Here is a 13,105-nt window from a genome sequence, read left to right on the forward strand (position 1 = left end):
AGGGATAACCCATCAGGCACGGCAGCAGCAGCCAGTCCAGTGGCACTCCGAGGCTCAGCAGGGAAGGGTAAAGTGCGGTAATGATAGGGGATTTGATATCTGAAGGACAGACAGTAGATTCTGGGCCTGCAAAAGGGACACCAGGATGGTGTGTTGCCTCCTGGGTGCTAGGGTCCAGGATGTATTGAAGTACTGCAGGATATTCTCAAGGGGAAGGGTCCAATGACACAGGCAGAAAGGGGGAACAGTTCCTACACAGTGAGTTAGGAAAGAAGGTGAAAGGAAAGACCTCCAAAGTTGTAATCTCTGGATTACTCCTGGTGCCAGGGGCTGGTGCAGGTAGGAATGGATCCTGCACAGATAAATGACTGGCTGAGGGGGACTGTGCAGGGGAAAAGGTTTCCTGAGCTGGTGGGGAACCTGTCATGGGAGATTTCAACTTCCCTGATATAAACTGGGACCTTCTTAGAGCAAAGGGTTTAGATGGGGCAGAATTTGTTATGTGTATCCAGGAGAGTTTCTCACATCAATACGTGATGGTCCAATGAGAGGAGGGGCTGTACTGGACCTGGTGTAGGTTAATGAGCCTGGCCAGGTGAGTGACCTTTCAGTGGGTGAACGGTTAGGAAACAGTGACCACACCTCCTTATCTTTCATGATAGCTATTGATGATGATAGGTCTGGTCCTTGTGGGAGAGTTTTAAATTGGAGTAGGGCAAATAACAAGGGCATTAGGCAGGAACTAAGAAGAGTTCATTGGGAATACAGTATGTTGTTTTGGCAAGTCCACATCAGACATGTGGAGGATGTTTAAAGATCAATTGAACAGAGTACAGGAAAAGGTTTGAGGGAAAGACATGGATGGAAAGATAAAAGAACCATGGATGCCCAGAGAGGTGATGGATTTAGTCAAGAGAAAAAGCAAAAGTATGTAAAGCTTCAGAAGTTAGGATCAAACGAAGCACATGAGGAGTATAAAAAAGCCAGAAAAGAACTAAGAAGGGAATGAGGAAAGCCAGGAGGGGTCATGAGAAGTCCTTGGCAAGTAGGGTTGACATGAATCCCGAGGAATTCTATACATGCATCAATAGCAAGAGGCTAACCAGGGTGAGGGTACAACCATTCAAGGATAAAGAGGGGAAAATTTGTTGGGATGCAGAGAATGTGAGTGAGGTACTTGATGAGTATTTTGCTTCAGTATTTACCAAGGAAAAGGATATGGAGGACCAGGGCATCAGTGCTGAGTGTATAAACATATTAGGGTGTTTAGAGGTCAAAGAGGAGGAAATCTGGATCACCAAAAGAATAAGTCAACAGGGCCTGATGGGTATGCTATTGAGGGAGGCAAGTGAGGAGATTTACCAGTATCTTCATGTCCACAGGCGAGTTCCCAGCGGACTGGCAAGTGGCTAATGTACCTCTGTCTCAGAAGGGAAAAAGGGAAAATCTTGGGAACTGTAGACCACTGAGTCTCTTGTCAGCTGTGGGGCAATTGCTGGAAAAAATTCTTAGGGATAGGATATAAGGTTATTTGGAAACCCGGGACCTAATTAGGTAGAGTCAACCTGTCTTACCAACTTGATTGAGTTTTTGACAAGATGACCGGAGAGACTGATGAAAGGACAACTGTTGATGTTGTCTACATGGATTTTAGAAAGGCATTTGACCAAGTCCCTCTTGGAAGGCTAATCCAGAAGATTAAGATGCATGGGGTTGGTGACAAATTGGATGTTTGGATTCAGAACTGGTTTGCACATAGAAGACGCAGTTGTGGTTGAAGGAACTTATTCAAGCTGGAGGTCTGTAATCAGTGGTATTCCATAGGGATCTGAGCTGGGACCTCTGCTGTGTCTGATGCATATAAATGACCTGAATGAAGATATAAATTTGTGGGTTAGTAAGTTTGCAGATGATACCAAGACTGGTGGAGTTGTGGATAGTGCAGAAGACTGGCAAAGAAAACAACATGATCTCGACCAGTTGCAGATGTGGGCAGACAAATGGCAGATAAATGTGAGGTCTTCCTCGTTCATACAGTGAATGCAAGAAGATGGTACACTGTTAAGGGCAAGACCCTTAACAGTGTTGCTGAGCAGAGAGATCTTAGGTCCAAGTTCACAGCTCCGTGAAAGTGGCTCCACAGGTCAATAGGATGGTTAAGAAGGCTTATCAAATGCTTGTCTATATCAGTCAAGGCACTAAGTTCAAAAGTCAAGAGGTTATGTTGCAACTTTATAAAACTCTGGTAAGGCCACATCTGGAATAACGCATATATTTCTGGTTGCCCCACTATAGGAAGGATGTTGTGGCTTTGAAGAGGCTGTAGAAGAGGTTTGCCAGGATTCTGCCTGATTTAAAAGGCACGTGTTTTCATGAAAGGTTGTTTTCTTTGGAGCGGCAGAAGCTGAGGGAAGATTTGATAGAGGTTTGTAAAGTCATGAGAGGCGTAGATATAGTCAGGAAATATCTTTTTCCCAGGGTAGAAATGCCTAATACCAGAGGACAGGCATTGAAGGTGAGAGGGTGTCGGTTCAAAGGAAACGTGAGGGGTAAGTTTTTTACTTAGAGTGTGGTGGATGCCTGGAATTTGCTGTCTGGTATGGTGGCAGAGGCTTTTAAGAGATGTTTAGAGAGGGACATGAATGTGAGGAAGATATGGGGATATGGACATCGAGAGGGAAGGAGGGATTAATTTTTGGGTTATTTTAACTTTACTTTTTGTGGTTCAGCACAATATTGTGAGGTGAAGTGCCTGCTCCTGCACTATTCTATGTTCTGTGTTAATGATGGCTGCACCTTTTTGAGGCATCGCCTTGTGAAGATTTCTTTGATGCTACTGTCTGACTTCACATCCCTCTGCAGCTTTTTTCTGACCCCATGCATGGGCATCTTCACACCAGATGGTATAATTCTTGGTTCTGACTAGGCTTTCCCAGTTTATATTCCATTGGTATTAAATTGGATAGCACTAATGAACAGATGTTTTCATCGCAATGTGTGATTTAAGCACGTTGTTGTGTTATTTGAAACCGTGCAGGACATACAAAAGATTCATGTTACTCTGCGTTGGAATGATTTCAGAAAGCATTCTGCGCAAGTTGTGGTGATGATCGCTTCAGGGCATAATCATGAAGACATGCGACTTTGTGTTTGGAAGTAGTGGTGCAATTCGCTCCCAAGGTATTAACAGCTTGCAGGAAGCCCCCCTGAATACAGATGAGAGGGAATTTCTGATGCGGCACTGAAGATCTGCCAAGATAGGACAGAGCCATAGAATACTACAGCACATAAACAGGCCCTTTGGCCCATCTAGTCCATTCTGAACTGTTATTCTACGTAGTTGCATCAACCCACACCTGAAACATAGCCCTCCATACCCCTCTCATCCATGCACCTATTCAAACTTCTCTTAAATATTCCAAACAAACCCTCACCCACCATTTCTGCCAGCCAGTTCTGTCCACACTTGCACCACCCTCAGAGAGAAATTGTTCCCCCTATGGTCCCCCTTAAGTATTTCACCTTTCACCCTTAGCCTGTGACCTCTAGTTCTAGTCTAACCCAAACACAATGGAAAAAGTCTGCTTGCATTTTCAAGATGAAGAAAAGCTTGTTTTGCTGTTGTCATTGCGCTGTTTGTTGTGTTCTGTGTTGTCCTGCCGAGCATTGCAGGCATATGCTATGTAGGTGCCAGACTCTGTGGCAGCACTTGTGGGCTGCCCCCAGAATATCGTGAGGTGTACTTCAATGTACATATGACAGATAAATCTGAATCTTGAATCTTAATTAACATGCTAAAGGAAAAGAGAAAGCAGTTAGTCAAGTCCCGAGAACAAGGAATGAAAGGGTTACCGTATGAGGAACGTCTGGCAGCTCTTGAGCTGTATTCCCTGGAGTTCAGGAGAATGAGGGGGGAATCTCATAGAAACATTCCAAATGTTACAAGGCCTGAACAGATTAGATATGGCAAAGTTATTTCCCATGGTAGGGGATTCTAGGACAAGAGGACACGACTTCAGGATTGAAGGACGTCCATTTAGAACTGAGATGCGGAGAAATTACTTTAGTCAGAGGGTGGCAGATCTGTGGAATTTGTTGCCACGAGCGGCTGTGGAGGCCAAGTCATTGGGTGTATTTAAGGCAGAGATAGATTCTTGATTAGCCAAGGCATCAAAGGGTATGGGGTGAAGGCAGGGGAGTGGGGATAACTGGAAGAATTGGATCAGCCCATGATTGAATAGTGGAGCAGACTCAATGGGCTGAATGGCTCACCTCTGCTTCCGTATCTTATGATCTCATGGTCTAATTCCTTATAAAGAAACACAGGAAATTAGGAAAAGGAGAAAGCCATCTGGCTCTTTCAAATTGGCTCTCCATTTTGATATGATCATGGTTGATCTATCTCAAGCTGCAATTACTCTACTGTTCTATATGCCTATAACACTCGATCTCTGAGAGGAGATTTAATAGACATATCCAAAATTATGAGGGGTATAGACAGGGTAAATGCAAGCAGGCTTTTTCCACCGAGGTTGGGTGGGACTACAACTGAAGGTGATGGGTTAAGGGTGAAAGGTGAAAATTTTAACGTGAACATGAGGGGAAGCTTCATCACAATAGGTCGGGAGAGTGTGAAACAAGCTTCCAGTGCAAATGGCACATGCAAGGTCAATTTCAATGTTTAAGATTAGCTTGGATAGGTACGTGGATGGTAGGGGTATGGAGTGCAATGGTCCTAGTGCAGTTCGATGGGAGTAAGCAGTTTAAATTGTTCAGCACAGGTCAGATGAGCCAAAGGGCCTGTACTTCTCTGTGGTTCTATGACTTTAGGACACCTGATCTTTCAACAGACCATATACTCCACCTTAACTACTTCAGATGAACTGGATACCACAGCTCACTGGGTAGAAAGTTCCACAGATTCACTCCCCTCTTTGAGAAGAGATTTCTAACTCTGTCTGTTTTAAATTACCTTAATTATCTTGAAACTATATTCAGACTCTAGTGGGAGTCTACAAAGAAAATGGTGGATCCAGCCCAGTGCATCTCAGGCACAGCCCTCCCCATCATTGAGTACATCTTCAAGGAGGTGCAGCCACAAGAAAGCAGCATCCAGCATCAAGAACCCCGGCTATCCAGGCTTTGCTCTCTTCTCGCTGCTTCCATCAGGAAAAAGATACAGGAGCCTCAGGTCCCACACCATCAGGTTCAGGAACAGTAATTACCCTTCAACCATCATGCTCATGAACCAGTGTAGATAACCTCACTCACCTCAAAACTGAATTGTTTCTACAGCCCACAGACTCACTTTCAAGGACTCTACAGCTCATGTTCTCAGAATTATGTAATTATTTACTTTTCTTTCTCTATTTATTTACTTATTTCACAATTTGTCCTCTTTTGCACGTTGGTTGCTTTTGAGTCTTTGTTTAAGTCCAGTTCCACACAACCTATGAACTCACTGTCAAAGACTAATGATCTCACTATTACTTAAATTTGCACAGCTTCTCTTTTACACAGTGGTTGTTTCTTTTAATTTGAATTTGAATTTACTTAAATGACTTTTCTCCCAAAACGTGAGGGAATAAAAACCATTGTGCTATGAATGTCACAATGTACAGGCATGTAAATTTATAAGTCAAGAGGCTTGGAGAAAGAAGCTGTCCCACAGCCTGTTGGTCCTGGCTTTAATGGTGCGGTACCATTTGTCAGACAGAAGAAGTTTCTGGTCAGGGTAACTGATGTCCCTAATGATCTTCCAGGCCTTCTTTATGTACCTGCTGCTGTAAATGTCCTCAATAGAGGGAATTTCACATCCACAGATGTGCTGGGCTGTCCGTACCACTCTCTGCATGCCCAGCGGTCAAGGTTGGTGCAGATCCTGGATGAAGCAGTGATACAGCCAGTCAGGATGCTCTCAATGGTGTGTCTGTAGAAGGTCTTGAGGATTTGGGGCTCATGCCGAACTTCTTCAGTCTCCTGAGGTGAAAGAGATGCTGTTGTGTTTTTTATGCCACACAGCCAGTGTGTACAGTCCAGGTGAGATCTTCAGTGATGTGTATAACTTGAAACCGTTCACCCTCTTATCTGCAGTCCCATTAATGCTGACTGGGGACAGCCTGTTTCTGTTCCTACTTTGTGTAGTTTTTCATTCATTCTACTGTATTTCTTTGTTCTATTGTGAATGTCCACAAGAAAATGAATCTCAGGGTAGCATATGATGATATATACAGATATTGAAAATAAATTTACATTGAACTTTTAGCTTCACTTCCAAATAATCTCTGCACACCAGCAGTTGGTATTGATACTGATTTATCATTGTCACATATAAGGTAAAAAGACATCATGCATTCTGTTCATACAGATCAAACCATTATCCAGTGCATTGAAGTGAAATAAGGAAAAATAATGGCAATTAAGAATAAAGTGGTTTGTTGTTGGTCTCAGCAGGCCAGGCAGCATCTATGGAAAGAGTACAGTTGACATTTCAGGCCAAGATCCTTCATCAGGACTGGAGAAAAAAAGATGAGGAGTAGATTTAAAAGCTGGGGGGAGGGGAGAGAGAAACACAAGGTGATAGGTGAAACTGGGAGGGGGAGGGATGAAGTAAGGAGCTGGGAAGTTGATTGGTGAAAGAGCTACAGCAATTGGACTATAGCTCTGCCACCCTGTTACTTGTAAAAACGCCATCCCCTTCTCTCAATTCCTCCGTCTCTGCCGCATCTGCTCTCAGCATGAGATTTTACATTCCAGAATGAAGAACGTGTCCTCCTTTTTCAAAGAAAGTGGCTTCCCTTCTTCCACCATCAATGCTGCCCTCGACCACATCTCTATTTCACGCATTCCTGCTGTTACCCCATCCTCCCACCACCCGACCAGGGATAGGGTTCCTCTTGTCCTCACCTACCACCCCACCAGCTTCCGTGTCCAGCACATAATTCTCCAGAACTTCCGTCATCTTTAGCAGGACCCCACTGCCAAGCACATCTTTCCCTCGCTCCCACCCACTTTCTGCTTTCCGCAGGGATTGCTCCCTTTTCCATTCGTCGCTCTCCACTGATCTCCCTCTTGGCACTTATCTTTACAAGTGGAACAAGTGCTTCATCTGACCCTACACCTCTTCCCTCACTACTATTCAGGGCCCGAAACAGTCCTTTCAGGTGAGGCGACACTTCACCTGTGAGCCTGTACCCTGTGCTTCCGGTGTGGCCTCCTGTATATCGGTGGACCCGACGCAGATTGGGAGACCACTTTGCCGAACACCTACCGCCAAGCTCAATACTTCACCCTTCCCCCTCCCGATTTCACCGATCGCCTGGTGAAATCAGGAGCTGGGGAGGGGTGAAGTAAAGAGCTGGGAAGTCGATTGGTGAAGGATAAAGGACTGGAGAAAGGGAAATCTGATAGGTGATGGGCAGGTGAAGAGATAAGGTGGAAGAAGGAAACACAGTGAAGAGGGGGCAATTACCGGAAGTTCCAGAAATCGAATTTCAAATCAGAATCAGGTTTATCATCACCCATATATGTCATGAATTCTTTGTCTTTCATGGTAGCAGTACAGTGCAATACATAAAATTATTACAATGCTGTGCAAAAGTCTTAGGAACCTTAGCTATATAACTGTGCCCAAGACTTCTGCACAGTACTGTATATTGTCCAAGAAAGAAATGACTCATATTTGGAAGTTTTCAAAACATCAGAGAGTTTGCCACTGTATCTCACCTGCTGCTCAATTCTCAATAGATTTTACACAAGAGATTCTGCAGATGCCTGAAATCCAGAGCAACACACCCAAAATGCTGGAGGATCTCAGCAGGTCAAGCAGCATCTATGAAAAGGAATAAAGAGCCGACATTTCTGGCTGAAGGTCCTTGGCTCGAAACGTCGATGCTTTATTGCTTTCCGGCATTTCGTGTTATTCTCAATGGATTTCTCAGGTGAATTCACATTCTCCAATCTGCCCACAAATAGTTCACCTGATCTGGCAACTTTTGAACATTAGTCACAGATCAATGTTAAAGAAGATGAAGAGCCGCTGAAGATATGTGTTGTCCAGGGTATCCTGAAGCCAGATGTGACTGTCTGATAGTATTTTTTACCAGCAGCTGAGTAAATAGCAGTAATTTGTTGTAAAGAGACACTGAGTGATTGTAAAAGAGATTTGGGCGCAGAAGATTGTGATTTAAGCTGAGCTGGAAAGCTTCTAGTAAATTATTGACATTTCGTGCCTCAAGCATGGGCAATCAAGATTGTAACCTCATGCCTTGAAATAGAAGGAAGACAAAAGCATAGAATAATTGTTTTTCAGCATAAATTATTCACTTACAGTGAATCCAGGTTAATTGGGACACATCGGACCCGGTACATTTTGGTTCAATTATGCTGCTGCTCCAATTAGTTGAAATTTCATGGAAGTAGTTAAAAGATATAAAATAGACCAACTACCATTTAACCGAGAAACTAATTATGTATTTAAATGAAATATAAAACAAATTAGAACATTATCAATACTATTACAACACTATAAAACTGTGCATTAGTTCCAAATAATTATTGAATTCATCTGCTATGTTCTTTTGATTGATTGTGAATGAACAAAATCAGTGGTGACCCCTGGTATGGAAAGCGGACTGCCTTCATTCAATGCTTTAGGTGGTTGCATCCTCCAAATCTTCATTTTCATATTAACATTCAAGATGATTAGAAACATAGAAACATTGAAAATCTACAGCACAATACAGGCCCCTTGGCCCACAAAGTTGTGCCGAACATGTCCCTACCTCAGAAATTACTAGGCTTACCTATAGCCCTCTATTTCACTAAGCTCCATGTACCTATCTAAAAGCCTCTTAAAAGACCCTATCGTATCCGCCGCCACCACCATTGCCTGCAGCCCATTCCACGCATTCATCACTCTCTGAGTAAAAAACTTACCCCTGACATCTCCTCTGTACCTACTCCCCAGCACCTTAAACCTGTGTCCTCTTGTGGCAACCATTTCAGCTTTCACCATAATCTTAACTTGTTGAGGTAGGAAAATCATTTAATTTTCACTCCCAGACATTTCTAAAGTTTGAGTGCTTGAAACCATTGTGAGCAAAATAGCCCTGAATTGCCTTTCTGCTTACTTATCAGCATTTATCAGTGACAAATGAAGACAACTGACACTATTTAAATACTGTTAGCTCTAATCATAGTGCAATGTGTAAAAGCCACGTGAGTGGACATAACTGACACTAGTTAGAAACTCTTCAGCAAACGTCTCCTGCCCCAATTAGGTGACACGGTGTAAACATGTGATGCCTGACCTGCTGAGTTCCTGCAGCACTTTGTGTATGGTGACAAAACACAGCCCCAGTCCAGGTCACCTTCCTCGCCATGGTGTCAGACTGGCATCTGAAGTTTGATCTTGGCAAGCAATTAAAGTTCCCTGACTTCATCACATCATCGTCACTGGGGCTTGAAATGGTCATTCTGTCAGAAACCTCAAAGCAGTTGGTCATGGTAGAACTGACAGTGTCTTGGGAAGATTGGATTGAGGAGGTGTTTGAACATAAGAAAGCCAATTACCAGGAGCTGGTAGAGCAGTGTCAGAGCCAGGGATGCAGGGCATGATGTGACCCAAGAGAGGTGGGGTGTAGAGGTTTTGCTGGCTGCTTGTTGTGCACAACCCATTCTCTCCTTGGGATTGCAGAGGCTGCAAAGTAAAGAGCCATCAGGACTGCTACTGAGCTGCTGAATGAGCCTCCAAATAGCTATAGATCAAGTGGTGTGACAGTACTGCTGAGCCACAAGCCAGCGCCTAATCAACCCTGGCTGGGTCGCCTGGCGAGAGTGTCTGTACCTGAAAGACCTGAAACTTCCATTAACCCCCAGGTTACATCCCTGATAATGCGTCCCATTACATCCTTGGATGTGTTTTAGCATTTGTAATTCTTTTTTTTTTGTAATTTATTTTTTTTATTGAAGTTCATCATCAAACAAACATTTCCATAAGATGTATTTCAGACATTTCAGACATCATACATGTCACAAATCTCCACATAGTATTTATCTGAGGTATACACCTATAGAAAAGAGTGGAGAGAAAAAAAACAAGCAAAAGGAAAAAAACTATGTACAAGCAGGGAGTGATCTTTTTTTACAACATATTCATTGATTTGTGAGAATAAAATCAGGTCTATGAGGCATTATGTAGTTAAACCATTTTTCCCAGTATGAATCAAATTGTTCCAGCTTATGATTAACAGATGCTGTTATCTTCTCCATTTTGTAAATGTCCATTGTAATTTCCATCCATGCATTTAAAGTTGGGCTCTCCTGTGATAACCATTTCCTAATAAGAGTCTTTTTACCAGCCACCAACAGTATATTCATTAAATATTTATCTCTTTTCAACCATACTTGAGGTATATATCCAAAATATATGGTCTTACTCTCTAAGGGTATTTCACATTTAAAGATGTCTTGTAGGGCATTGTGTATCCCCCTCCAATAGTCTTTGATAACAGGGCAGTCCCAAAAAATATGATAATAATTTGCATTTTGATTTCCACAATTTCTCCAGCAAACAGGGAGGTTACTATCATAATGGGATTTCTGAGAGGGTGTAATAAAATATCTTATCAAGTTTTTCCATCCAAACTCCCTCATTTTCTGTGAACTGGTACACTTCCATTGATACCTCCATATTATTGTCCATTCTTCCTCAGATATAATGATCCCTCCTTCCTTCTCCCATTTTGTTTTAATGTATGAAGTTGAATGTGTTTTAAGATTTGACAACCCCTTATACATGCTTGAAATGATTCTACTACCATTATCTGAATTATATGCTTTTCTAAATAGCTCTATCAAGCACGTACTTGCCTTAGTTACAATAGACAATAGACAATAGGTGCAGAAGTAGACCATTCGGCCCTTCGAGCCTGCACCGCCATTCTGAGATTATGGCTGATCATCTACTATTAATACCCGGTTCCTGCCTTGTCCCCATATCCCTTGATTCCCCTATCCATAAGATACCTATCTAGCTCCTTCTTGAAAGCATTCAGAGAATTGGCCTCCACTGCCTTCTGAGGCAGTGCATTCCACACCCCCACAACTCTCTGGGAGAAGAAGTTTTTCCTTAACACTGTCCTAAATGACCTACCCCTTATTCTTAAACCATGCCCTCTGGTACTGGACTCTCCCAGCATTTGGAACATATTTCCTGCCTCTATCTTGTCCAATCCCTTAATAATCTTATATGTTGCAATCAGATCCCCTCTCAATCTCCTTAATTCCAGCGTGTACAAGCCCAGTCTCTCTAACCTCTCTGCGTAAGACAGTCCGGACATCCCAGGAATTAACCTTGTGAATCTACGCTGCACTTCCTCTACAGCCAGGATGTCCTTCCTTAACCCGGGAGACCAAAACTGTACACAATACTCCAGGTGTGGTCTCACCAGGGCACTGTACAAATGCAAAAGGATTTCCTTGCTCTTGTACTCAATTCCCTTTGTAATAAAGGCCAACATTCCATTAGCCTTCTTCACTGCCTGCTGTACTTGCTCATTCACCTTCAGTGACTGATGAACAAGGACTCCTAGATCTCTTTGTATTTCTCCCTTACCCAACTCTACACCGTTCAGATAATAATCTGCCTTCCTGTTCTTACTCCCAAAGTGGATAACCTCACACTTATTCACATTAAACATCATCTGCCAAGTATCTGCCCACTCACTCAGCCTATCCAAGTCACCCTGAATTCTCCTAACATCCTCATCACATGTCACACTGCCACCCAGCTTAGTATCATCAGCAAACTTGCTGATGTTATTCTCAATGCCTTCATCTAAATCGTTGATGTAAATCGTAAACAGCTGTGGTCCCAATACCGAGCCCTGTGGCACCCCACTAGTCACCACCTGCCATTCCAAGAAACACCCATTCACCGCTACCCTTTGCTTTCTATCTGCCAATCAGTTTTCTATCCATGTCAATATCTTCCCCCCAATGCCATGAGCTCTGATTTTACCCACCAATCTCCTATGTGGGACCTTATCAAATGCCTTTGGAAAATCAAGGTACACTACATCCACTGGATCTCCCTTGTCTAGCTTCCTGGTTACATCCTTGAAAAACTCCAATATCAATATGATTTGCCCTTGGTAAATCCATGCTGGCTCAGCCCAATCCTATCACTGCTATCTAGATATGCCACTATTTCATCTTTAATAATGGACTCTAGCATCTTCCCCACTACTGATGTTAGGTTGACAGGATGATAGTTCTCTGTTTTCTCCCTCCCTCCTTTCTTAAAAAGTGGGATAACATTAGCCATTCTCCAATCCTCAGGAACTGATCCTGAATCTAAGGAACATTGGAAAATGATTACCAATGCATCCGCAATTTCCAGAGCCACCTCCTTTAGTACCCTAGGATGCAGACCATCTGGACCTGGGGATTTGTTAGCCTTCAGTCCCATCAGTCTACTCATCACCATTTCCTTCCTAATGTCAATCTGTTTCATTTCCTCTGTTACCCTATGTCCTTGGTCCATCCATACATCTGGGAGATTGCTTGTGTCTTCCCTAGTGAAGACAGATCTAAAGTACTTATTAAATTCTTCTGCCATTTCTCTGTTTCGATAACAATTTCACCCAATTCATTCTTCAAGGGCCCAACATTGTTCTTAACTATCTTCTTTCACTTCACATACCTAAAAAAGCTTTTGCTATCCTCCTTTATATTTCTGGCTAGCTTGCGTTCATACCTCATTATTTCTCCCCATATTGCCTTTTTAGTTAAGTTCTGTTGTTCCTTAAAAATTTCCCAATCATCTGTCTTCCCACTCACCTTAGCTCTGTCATACTTTTTTTTTAATGCTATGCAATCTCTGACTTCCTTCGTCAACCACTGTGGCCCCTTTCCCCCCTTTGAATCCTTCCTTCTCCGGGGGATGAACTGATTTTGCACCTTGTGCATTATTCCCAAGAATACCTGCCATTGCTGTTCCACTGTCTTTTCTGCTAGGATATCCGTCCATTTAACTTTGGCCAGCTCCTCCCTCATGGCTCCATAGTCTCCTTTGTTCAACTGCAACACTGACACCTCCGAT

The sequence above is a fragment of the Hemitrygon akajei genome, chromosome 2 (genome assembly GCF_048418815.1).
Source record: "Hemitrygon akajei chromosome 2, sHemAka1.3, whole genome shotgun sequence".
Classification (NCBI taxonomy): Eukaryota; Metazoa; Chordata; class Chondrichthyes; order Myliobatiformes; family Dasyatidae; genus Hemitrygon; species Hemitrygon akajei.